The sequence below is a fragment of the Ambystoma mexicanum genome, chromosome 9, assembly GCF_040938575.1.
Source record: "Ambystoma mexicanum isolate Mex_15411 chromosome 9, UKY_AmexF1_1, whole genome shotgun sequence".
Lineage (NCBI taxonomy): Eukaryota > Metazoa > Chordata > Amphibia > Caudata > Ambystomatidae > Ambystoma > Ambystoma mexicanum.
In genome coordinates this window covers 188,028,778-188,039,961 of record NC_090931.1, presented here as the reverse complement: position 1 = coordinate 188,039,961, position 11,184 = coordinate 188,028,778, and the positions used below count along the sequence as shown (strand labels likewise).

The following is an 11,184-nucleotide window of genomic DNA, read 5'->3' as shown; positions in this document are numbered from 1 at the left end:
TGCTGGTGTCTGAGGGTAGCTTCCCGGCTGAATGACACCTTCCTCTCCAGGGTGCATAGAGCACCTTCCTGCCTAAGGCAGAATGCACACTTTCCTCCCTGGTGTGTGAGGGCAGCTTCCCGGCTGAGTGACAACTTCCTCTCCAGGGTGCATAGAGCACCTTCCTGCCCAAGGCAGAATGCACTCTTTCCTCCCTGGTGTCTGAGGGCAGCTTCCCGGCTGAGTGACACCTTCCTCTCCTGGGTGCATAGGGCACTTTCCAGGCCAGGGCAGAATACACACTTTCCTCTATGGTGTCTGAGGGCAGCTTCCTGGCTGAGTGACACCTTCCTCTCCAGGGTGCATAGGGCACCTTCCTGCCTACGGCAGAATGCACACTTTCCTCCCTGTTGTCTGAGGGCAGCTTCCCGGCTGAATGACACCTTCCTCTCCAGGGTCCATAAAGCACCTTCCTGGCCAGGGCAGAATGCACACTTTCCTCTTGGGTGTCTGAGGGCCACTTCCTGGCTGAGTGACACCTTCCTCTCCAGGTTGAATAGGGAACCATCCTGCCTAAGGCAGAATGCACACTTTCCTCCCTGGTGTCTGAGGGCAGTTTCCCGGCTGAGTGACACCTTCCTCTCCAGGGTGCATAGAGCACCTTCCTGCCTAAAGCATAATGCACACTTTCCTCCCTGGTGTCTGTGGGCAGCTTCCCAGCTGAGTGACACCTTCCTCTCCAGAGTGCATAAAGCACCTTCCTGCCTAAGGCAGAATGTACACTTTCCTCCCTGATGTGTGAGGGCAGCTTCCCGGCTGAGTGACACCTTTCTCTCCAGGGTGCATAGAGCACCTTCCTGGCCAGGGCAGAATGCACATTTTCCTCCCTGGTGTCTGAGGGCAGCTTCCCGGCTGAGTGTCACTTTCCTCTCCAGGGTGCATGGGGCACCTTTCTGCCTAGGGCAGAATGTACACTTTCCTCCCGGGTGTCTGAGGGCAACTTTCCATCTGAGTGCCACCTTCCTCTCCAGGGTGCATAAAGCACCTTCCTGCCTAAGGCAGAATGTACACTTTCCTCCCTGATGTCTGAGTGCAGCTTCCCGGCTGAGTGTCACTTTCCTCTCCAGGGTGCATAGGGCACCTTTCTGCCTAGGGCAGAATGTGCACTTTCCTCCCAGGTGTCTGAGGGCAACTTCCCGGCTGAGTGACACCTTCCTCTCCAGGGTGCATAGGGCACCTTCCTGCCTAGGGCAGAATGCACATTTTACTCCCTGGTGTCTGAGGGCAGCTTCCCGGCTGAGTGATACCTTCCTCTCCATGGTGCATAGAGCACTTTCATGCCTAGAGCAGAATGCTCACTTTCCTCCCTGGTGTCTGAGGGCAGCTTCCCGGCTGAGTGACACCTTCCTCTCCTGGGTGCATAGGGTACTTTCCAGGCCAGGGAAGAATGCACACTTTCCTCCCCGGTGTCTGAAGGCAGCTTCCTGGCTGAGTGACACCTTCCTCTCCTGGGTACATAGGGTACTTTCCAGGCCAGGGAAGAATACACACTTTCCTCCCTGATGTGTGAGGGCAGCTTCCCGGCTGAGTGACACCTTTCTCTCCAGGGTGCATAGAGCACCTTTCTGCCTAGGGCAGAATGTACACTTTCCTCCCGGGTGTCTGAGGGCAACTTCCCGGCTGAGTGACACCTTCCTCTCCAGGGTGCATAGGGCACCTTCCTGCCTAGAGCAGAATGCTCACTTTCCTCCCTGCTGTATGAGGGCAGCTTCCCGGCTGAGTGCCACCTTCCTCTCCAGGGTGCATAAAGCACCTTCCTGGCCAGTTCAGAATTCACACTTTCCTCCCTGGTGTCTAAGGGCACCTTTCCTTCCTGGTGTCTGAAGGCAGCTTCCCAGCTCAGTGACACCTTCCTCTCCAGGGGGCATAGGGAACCTACTCCCCAGGGCGCAAAGCCTCCCTTAGGGGGTGAGCGACCTTCCTCTCCGGAGACAATGAGATGGGACGGATCGGAAAAGAGGAAGGACAGCACCTTTGAGCCCTGACACCTGTCTCCGCAGATATGAAATCTTTATGAACCCAAACAATGCGTCCCGTGAGCACGCGAGTCACCTCTGAGGGCGGCGCGGGGGAGGGGCCGGCAGCAGCCGAGGTGTTGAGGCGCCGGTTGCCAGGTGAAGTTGGGGATTCCGGTTTGGCAGCTCTCCGCCTTGGCTTTTATAAAAGAAGCTGTCCCGTCGCAGCGTCGTGAGTAGTAGCCGGCAACAGGAAGAGAGTGCCCAGAGTTGTTTGTGACCGGGCGGCAGGGCAGCCATAAACGAAGCGGGAAAGCCAGCCAGGACCCCCGGGGACTAAAAGGCGGGAAGGGTGGTCTGCTGCCTCCTGGCCCTCACAGGCACTTGAAGTCAAGGAATCCACGCTCCCCGCAGACGATTTACCCTGGCATGGTGAGTACTCACGCCTCGAGCACCGTGTGTAGTATGGCGTCGAGGAGTGCCATGGATATGTATGGAGGGAAAAGGGTGGCTGCCGGGCCTCTCCAGGCCCCAAGGCTCATTCGAATATCGTTCGTGGGAGATGAGAATTCTGGATCTCCACGGGGAGGTGGGTCGGGGGGTTAACACGTTCATTGCCACCGTGCGTATTAGAAGACGGGTATAACCGAGTCGGATCTAGTCAGTAATGGGCTTAAAGCCCAGGGTTCTACAACCTGTGGCTCTCCAGATGTTTTGGACTACAACTCCCATGATCTTTCACCATAGACTATGCTGGCTCTGGCTGATAGGAGTTGTAGTCCAAAACATCTGACAAGCCAAAGGTTGCAGACCCCTGGTGATAGCCGCTGGGTCCCATTCATTTGTGGCTCTCCATGGCAGGAAGAAAGTGTGCCTTGCTCTCAATGGACGCTTGAAGTCCTGCTTCTGCCCAGTCGAATTGCCTCAGTGCGTCCTGGCACCAGGTTGACCCAATACTCATTGAGGATTAGGCCGCGTTGCCCCTGGAGGACCCGCTTGCTTCGGAGTCTACACCAGGAGCTGGGAAGAGTGGACTGGCAATGGAAGGGGCCACCGGGGATGAAGCTCCGCCCACTCCCACACCCCGTTGCTGGCTATCAAGGTGATCCGGCGCACCCCCTCACTCGAGGCCGCATCCAGATGTGTGTGTGATGGCTGATGTAGGCGCTTATGAATGTGCCGCAGTCATCACCCCGCGGCCCCTCTGACACCCACATGGAGCCTATGGGCGTCAAGGCCCCCCATGGATTGGCGGAGGGGCTGAGCATGGAACAAGTGACATCCTTTCTGTCGACACCTGTATGTCCAGTCCAGAAGGATTCTACGGACCGGTGAGGGGGGCGATGTCACTCGTGTTGCCCTAAACTGCCCAGAATCGGGGCTGCGTGCTGCGTCCTGCCATATCCATTGAAGAACAGGGTCGCGATTAGAGCTCGACACCGAGGCCCGACTCCCCGCGTTTACCGGGTCCAGCTTGAAGAAGATGTGTGTCGAACAGGGCCCGGCGGTGTGTGAGTCCCCCAAGTTCCTGCTACCAACCAAGTCCCACTGAAGCGCATTGGCAGCGCCGCTGGCGTTGCTGCCAAGATATTCTGACGGAGGGTTGATAAGAACGTATTTTGTGGATAAAACTCTGCCCGCCAAATATGCAAGAATCGCTGCCCGTGTGGATATAACATTATCCAGGCAGACTGCCTGGCCTCTTGGAAAGGCCAACGGGGCTGGGCAAGAGTCAGTCGCGCATTCCGGCGATGCCTTCTAAAGGCCATTTGGAATGATGTAGCCAGTCAAAGCTTCCAATGCGTTGAAGTGGCTGGGGCAGGGGCCGGCATTTGTTAGTCTGGTGTCTTTTTAAAAGCCAGCACGGCTGGGTTGGAGCCAGCCACACACCAATCAATGGCCTGGGGCAGAGTCAACAAGATGGCACTATCTCACGGGTGATCTTCATATGCCAGTCCTTGGCCCACCCACCTGTGCGTGCGTGTGTGTGTGTCCCCTCCTGTGTTATACCCGCGTGGAGCTCTACATAGACATTCAGCCTGGAGGGTTCTCTGTGGGAGTATATTAGATTTTGATCTGCTTCCGTCTGTGTTGGGCACTGGACACAACGAGGAGCTCGTGTACTTCATAGCAGTGTGATGTGCTGGGCTCTGTCCATATATTAGTCCCGTGACTTGTTTGCCCCCGTTTTGGACTTTGTGTGCAAGGTACGTCCACGGGTGCACTGGCCTAAATTATTTCCAGGGCCTCTTTTGGTTCCCAGTCCACTCCTGAATACGGCTGTGAATTTCTATGTGTTTATAGCAAGCCTGCGCTGTGCTCTGTATTCATATTAAGCCTGAGCTTGCCTCGCTGTACATAGCGAGCCTACACTGTTCTCTGTATATGCAGCGAGCCTGGGTTAGGCATTGGGTACATATCAAGCCTGTGTTGGATTCTGTGTGCATATTAAGCCTGTGTTTGGCTCTTTGTACATAGCGAGTCTACAATGTTCTCTGTATATGCAGCGACCCTGGGTTAGGCCTTGGGTACATATCAAGGCTGTGTTGGATTCTGTGTGCATATTAAGCCTGTGTTTGGCTCTTTGTACATAGCGAGCCTACACTGTTCTCTGTATATGCAGCGAGCCTGGGTTAGGCATTGGGTACATATCAAGCCTGTGTTGGATTCTGTGTGCATATTAAGCCTGTGTTTAGCTCTTTGTACATAGCGAGCCTACAATGTTCTCTGTATGTGCAGCGAGCCTGGGCTAGGCATTGGGTACATATCAAGCCTGTGTTGGATTCGGTGTGCATATTAAGCCTGTGTTTGGCTCTTTGTACATAGCGAGCCTACACTGTTCTCTGTATATGCAGCGAGCCTGGGTTAGGCATTGGGTACATATCAAGCCTGTGTTGGATTCTGTGTACATATTGAGGCTGTGTTGGGCTCTTTGTACATAGCGAGCCTGTGTTTGGTTCTGTGTACACTGCAAGCCTGTGTTTGACTCTGTGTACACAGTGAGCCTGTGTTTGGCTCTGTGTATACTGCCAGCTTGTGTTGGACTCTGTGTACATATTGAGGCTGTGTTGGGCTCTGTGTACATAGCGAGCCTGTGTTTGGCTCTGTGTACACTGCGAGCCTGTGTTGGACTCTGTGTACATATTAAGCCTGTGTTTGGCTCTGTGTACACTGTGAGCCTGTGTTGGACTCTGTGTACATATTAAGCCTGTGTTTGGCTCTGTGTACATAGCGAGCCTACACTGTTCTCTGTATATGCAGCGAGCCTGGGTTAGGCATTGGGTACATATCAAGCCTGTGTTGGATTCTGTGTACATATTGAGGCTGTGTTGGGCTCTTTGTACATAGCGAGCCTGTGTTTGGCTCTGTGTACACTGCAAGCCTGTGTTTGACTCTGTGTACATAGTGAGCCTGTGTTTGGCTCTGTGTATACTGCCAGCTTGTGTTGGACTCTGTGTACATATTGAGGCTGTGTTGGGCTCTGTGTACATAGCGAGCCTGTGTTTGGCTCTGTGTACACTGCGAGCCTGTGTTGGACTCTGTGTACATATTAAGCCTGTGTTTGGCTCTGTGTACACTGTGAGCATGTGTTGGACTCTGTGTACATATTAAGCCTGTGTTTGGCTCTTTGTACATAGCGAGCCTACACTGTTCTCTGTATATGCAGCGAGCCTGGGTTAGGCATTGGGTACATATCAAGCCTGTGTTGGATTCTGTGTACATATTGAGGCTGTGTTGGGCTCTTTGTACATAGCGAGCCTGTGTTTGGCTCTGTGTACACTGCAAGCCTGTGTTTGACTCTGTGTACATAGTGAGCCTGTGTTTGGCTCTGTGTATACTGCCAGCTTGTGTTGGACTCTGTGTACATATTGAGGCTGTGTTGGGCTCTGTGTACATAGCGAGCCTGTGTTTGGCTCTGTGTACACTGCGAGCCTGTGTTGGACTCTGTGTACATATTAAGCCTGTGTTTGGCTCTGTGTACACTGTGAGCATGTGTTGGACTCTGTGTACATATTAAGCCTGTGTTTGGCTCTTTGTACATAGCGAGCCTACACTGTTCTCTGTATATGCAGCGAGCCTGGGTTAGGCATTGGGTACATATCAAGCCTGTGTTGGATTCTGTGTACATATTGAGGCTGTGTTGGGCTCTTTGTACATAGCGAGCCTGTGTTTGGTTCTGTGTACACTGCAAGCCTGTGTTTGACTCTGTGTACACAGTGAGCCTGTGTTTGGCTCTGTGTATACTGCCAGCTTGTGTTGGACTCTGTGTACATATTGAGGCTGTGTTGGGCTCTGTGTACATAGCGAGCCTGTGTTTGGCTCTGTGTACACTGCGAGCCTGTGTTGGACTCTGTGTACATATTAAGCCTGTGTTTGGCTCTGTGTACACTGTGAGCCTGTGTTGGACTCTGTGTACATATTAAGCCTGTGTTTGGCTCTGTGTACATAGCGAGCCTACACTGTTCTCTGTATATGCAGCGAGCCTGGGTTAGGCATTGGGTACATATCAAGCCTGTGTTGGATTCTGTGTACATATTGAGGCTGTGTTGGGCTCTTTGTACATAGCGAGCCTGTGTTTGGCTCTGTGTACACTGCAAGCCTGTGTTTGACTCTGTGTACATAGTGAGCCTGTGTTTGGCTCTGTGTATACTGCCAGCTTGTGTTGGACTCTGTGTACATATTGAGGCTGTGTTGGGCTCTGTGTACATAGCGAGCCTGTGTTTGGCTCTGTGTACACTGCGAGCCTGTGTTGGACTCTGTGTACATATTAAGCCTGTGTTTGGCTCTGTGTACATAGCGAGCCTGTGTTTGGCTCTGTGTACACTGCGAGCCTTTGTTGGACTCTGTGTACATATTAAGCCTGTGTTAGGCTCTGTGTACACTGCGAGCCTGTGTTGGACTCTGTGTACATATTAAGCCTGTGTTTGGCTCTGTGTACATAGCGAGCCTGCAATTTGCTCGGTGCCTGTGTTGTGCAATGGGTTTGGAGCTTTCAATGTGATATGGAATTTGTATAGCGCTTTTCCCACTGGTATGGCCTCAAAGCGCTGTAGAGGAACACCTTCGGGGAACCGAAGTTCGGTGTATGGGTAGTTCGTCAGATGTGATTAGAATACTTGTGTGCATTTGGGCAATACGAAAATAAGCAGCGGGTGGGCAGGTCCTTGCTAGCGACTCACGTCGAGCTGACTTGTGGATGGGCGCTGTGAGATTGACGGGAGAGTATGCAAGTCCAGGAGACTGGTTATATGTCCAACTAGACCACAATTTTTGTTGTGGGATTTAGCTGTATTCTAATGGCAGTGCAAAGTCAGTACAAAGTCATTTTTTCAGTGCAAAATGACTTTGCACTAATTTTGCACTACAAAAATACACTTTGAACAGTTCCATTAATCAGGGCTCGTGTTGGCAGTGCAAAGTCACTTTTCGGCAGTGCAAGTAATTCCATGAATCGGGCCCTAAGTCTGTGTTGGGTTCTTTTCACATACTATGCTTGTGTTGGACTCTGTGTGCTGTACACATTAAGTCTAGTTAAGGCATTGTGTACTTATTACGCATGTGTTGGGCTCTGTGCACATATTCAGCCTGTGTTGGGCTCTGTACTGCACACATCAAGCCCGTGCAGGGCTCTGTGTACTGCACACACACCAAGCCCGTGCAGGGCTCTGTGTACTGCACACACACCAAGCCTGTGCAGGGCTCTGTGTACTTGTTAAACCTTAGTTGGGTTGTGTGTGCATGTTAATCCTGCAATTTGCTCTGTATACATATTAAGCCCATGTTAGATTCTGTGTACATAATATGTCGGTGGAATGGCTGTCTATACATTATTTCCTGATGTGACTCAGGAACGAGGAGTCTTGCCCGGTTATCTGGCAACATTTCCCAAGCTTAATGGAGACAGTTATTATTGCGGTTTAGTCGAATACCTACCAAAGATATATATATATATATATATATATATATATATATATATATATATATATAGCCATGGTCTTCGGGTCGTTTCTCTGAGGTAGACGCCACAGAAACTTTAAAGCACCTTTTTGAATCTTGTCCTGCTCTTATAGGACCACAAATCGAATATTTAAAAAAATGTGTGTGCAGCATGGAGTGGGCGGAGATTTAATCACTTTGGTTGCGAATATACTCAGGCAAAAAAACCTCATTAACACCAGCTGCGCTCCGGTTTAAAAAACATTCTTAGAATTACTCGATTAAGATTATGATGAAATGTGTATTGAATGATTACGTTATTTATTTATTTGTAAGGCGCCATAGCCCGCAGGCATCAGGGCGCAAACATGTATACATGTTCGTTCCTCTTTTATTTCCTCAAAGGCGGGGGTGGCGGGGAGGGGGTCTGGAGGAATGGGAGTTTACGCAGGGGCATTTCTTAAAGTTATCGACAATTAAATTGCATAGGGAGAGCTGTGGTACCAGGATACCCCAGCATTTGATTACCAAGGTGAACCCGCACGAGTGCAGGAGAACAATCCTCACGATAAGGTTAAATGTTTCACCGGTGCGCGCTAGGACCCCGTGGCTGCGCACGGACAGGAATCTTCTATATGTTTCGTTGGTGTGTAAGAATGACATCGGACGTAGAACAAAATTGTTAAAATCTCACTTTTTAAAGAGCAAGGTGACTAATTGATCGGAAGCCATGATATTAATAATGAACTCAACAGTCACAGCTGTCATGTTTGATCTTGCTTCATATGTGAAAGAGTCACTGGGGGTAGATGTGTAAACTGTAAAAGGATATTTTTTTTTCTTTCTTTTTTCACGAGGTTTTAATAATATGTACTCAATTGTTTATTTATGACGGATGTTAATGGTAAATACCGAATAAACATTGATTAACTCTATTTCCTCTTCCATCCATGAAAATGTATCTTCTTCTGTTTGTGACTGTATTATCAAGGCATGTATACGATTCTTGTATTACTCATTCATTATGATATGTTATCTATTTCTTTCTTTTTTAAAGATTTATACGAACCAACAAAACATTTATATTAAAAAAATGTCGTTAGTGTTGGGCTCTGTGTACAATCTAGGGCTGTGTTGGGCTCTGCGTTCATTGTAAGGCTGCGTTGGGCTCTGTGTACACTCTAGGGCTGTGTTGGGTTCTGTGTACACTCTAAGGCTGCGTTGGGTTCTGTGTACACTCTAATGCTGCGTTGGGCTCTGTGTGTAATCTGGGGCTGCGTTGGGCTCTGTGTACACTCTAAGGCTGCGTTTGGCTCTGTGTACACTCTAAGGCTGTGTTGGGTTCTGTGTATACTCTAAGGCTGTGTTGGGTTCCGTGTACACTCTAATGCTGCGTTGGGCTCTGTGTACACTCTAAGGCTGTGCTGGGCTTTGTGTACAATCTAAGGCTGCGTTGGGCTCTGTGTACACTCTAGGGCTGTGTTGGGTTCTGTGTACACTCTAAGGCTGCGTTGGGCTCTGTGTGTAATCTGGGGCTGCGTTGGGCTCTGTGTACACTCTAAGGCTGCGTTGGGCTCTGTGTACAATCTAGGGCTGTGTTGGGTTCTGTGTACACTCTAAGGCTGCGTTGGGCTCTGTGTACACTCTAAGGCTGCGTTGGGCTCCGTGTACACTCTAAGGCTGCGTTGGGCTCTGTGTGTAATGTGGGGCTGCGTTGGGCTCTGTGTACACTCTAAGGCTGCGTTGGGCTCTGTGTACAATCTAGGGCTGTGTTGGGTTCTGTGTACACTCTAAGGCTGCGTTGGGCTCTGTGTACACTCTAAGGCTGCGTTGGGCTCCGTGTACACTCTAAGGCTGCGTTGGGCTCTGTGTGTAATCTGGGGCTGCGTTGGGCTCTGTGTACACTCTAAGGCTGCGTTGGGCTCTGTGTACAATCTAAGGCTGCGTTGGGCTCTGTGTACACTCTAAGGCTGTGTTGGGTTCTGTGTACACTCTAATGCTGCGTTGGGCTCTGTGTGTAATTTAGGGCTGCGTTGGGCTCTGTGTACACTCTAAGGCTGCGTTGGGCTCTGTGTACAATCTAAGGCTGCGTTGGGCTCTGTGTACACTCTAAGGCTGTGCTGGGCTTTGTGTACAATCTAAGGCTGCGTTGGGCTGTGTGTGTAATCTAGGGCTGCGTTGGGCTATGTGTACACTCTAAGGCTGCGTTGGGCTCTGTGTACGCTCTAAGGCTGCGTTGGGCTTTGTGTACAATCCAAGGCTGCGTTGGGCTCTGTGTACAAGCTAAGGCTGTGTTGGGTTCTGTGTGCACTCTAAGGCTGCGTTGGGTTCTGTGTACACTCCAAGGCTGCGTTGGGCTCTGTGTTTAATCTGGGGCTGGGTTGGGCTCTGTGTACAAGCTAAGGCTGTGTTGGGTTCTGTGTGCACTCTAAGGCTGCGTTGGGTTCTGTGTTTAATCTGGGGCTGGGTTGGGCTCTGTGTACAAGCTAAGGCTGTGTTGGGTTCTGTGTGCACTCTAAGGCTGCGTTGGGTTCTGTGTACACTCCATGGCTGCGTTGGGCTCTGTGTTTAATCTGGGGCTGGGTTGGGCTCTGTGTACACTTTAAGGCTGCGTTGGGCTTTGTGTACAATCTAAGGCTGCGTTGGGCTCTGTGTGTAATCTAGGGCTGCGTTGGGCTCTGTGTACACTCTAAGGCTGCGTTGGGCTCTGTGTGTAATATGGGGCTTCGTTGGGCTCTGTGTACAACCTAAGGCTGCGTTGGGCACTGTGTACACTTTAGCTAAATGCTGAGTTCTATGCAAGTCTAAGCAAATCGGACGCGCATGCGTATACTCTTCCTTATCACTTAAGAGGTCAAGCCTGCGTTGGGCTCGGAACATATTAAGCCTGCGATGTGTTCTGTGTGCATAGCTAGCCTATGTATACACCGAGCCTGTCTTGGGGCTCTGTATACATGTCAAGCCTCTGCTTGGCCCTGTGTTCAGAGTAAGCCTGTGCTGGGCTCTGTGTACTCATTAAGCCTGTGATTTGCCCCGTGCAGTGTTCGGAGTAAGGCCGTGTTGTGTACACATGAAGCCTGTGTTGGGCACATGGATTACGCCGGCCCCCTCGCAGTCCGAGAGGGAGTGTTGGTAGCGCAAGGAAGGTTAGTGCCGGCGGACGCGTCTGTTCATACAGGACTCGTGGAGTTGAACTGTAGCCACCGGTCCAGTCATCCTGAAATGTGGGGAAGTACTTGGAAGGGACATGATT

The 11,184-nt window shown here is 50.9% G+C and overlaps 1 protein-coding gene across 1 annotated transcript in view; it reads left to right on the top strand.

The window, feature by feature from the left end:
- Positions 1-2,171: 2,171 nt before the first annotated feature.
- The window catches only part of TMPRSS4 (transmembrane serine protease 4), a gene marked incomplete in the record, with an annotated part of 83,066 nt that continues 74,053 nt past the window's right edge, over positions 2,172-11,184 (top strand). The window contains 1 exon segment of the mRNA XM_069614455.1: positions 2,172-2,426.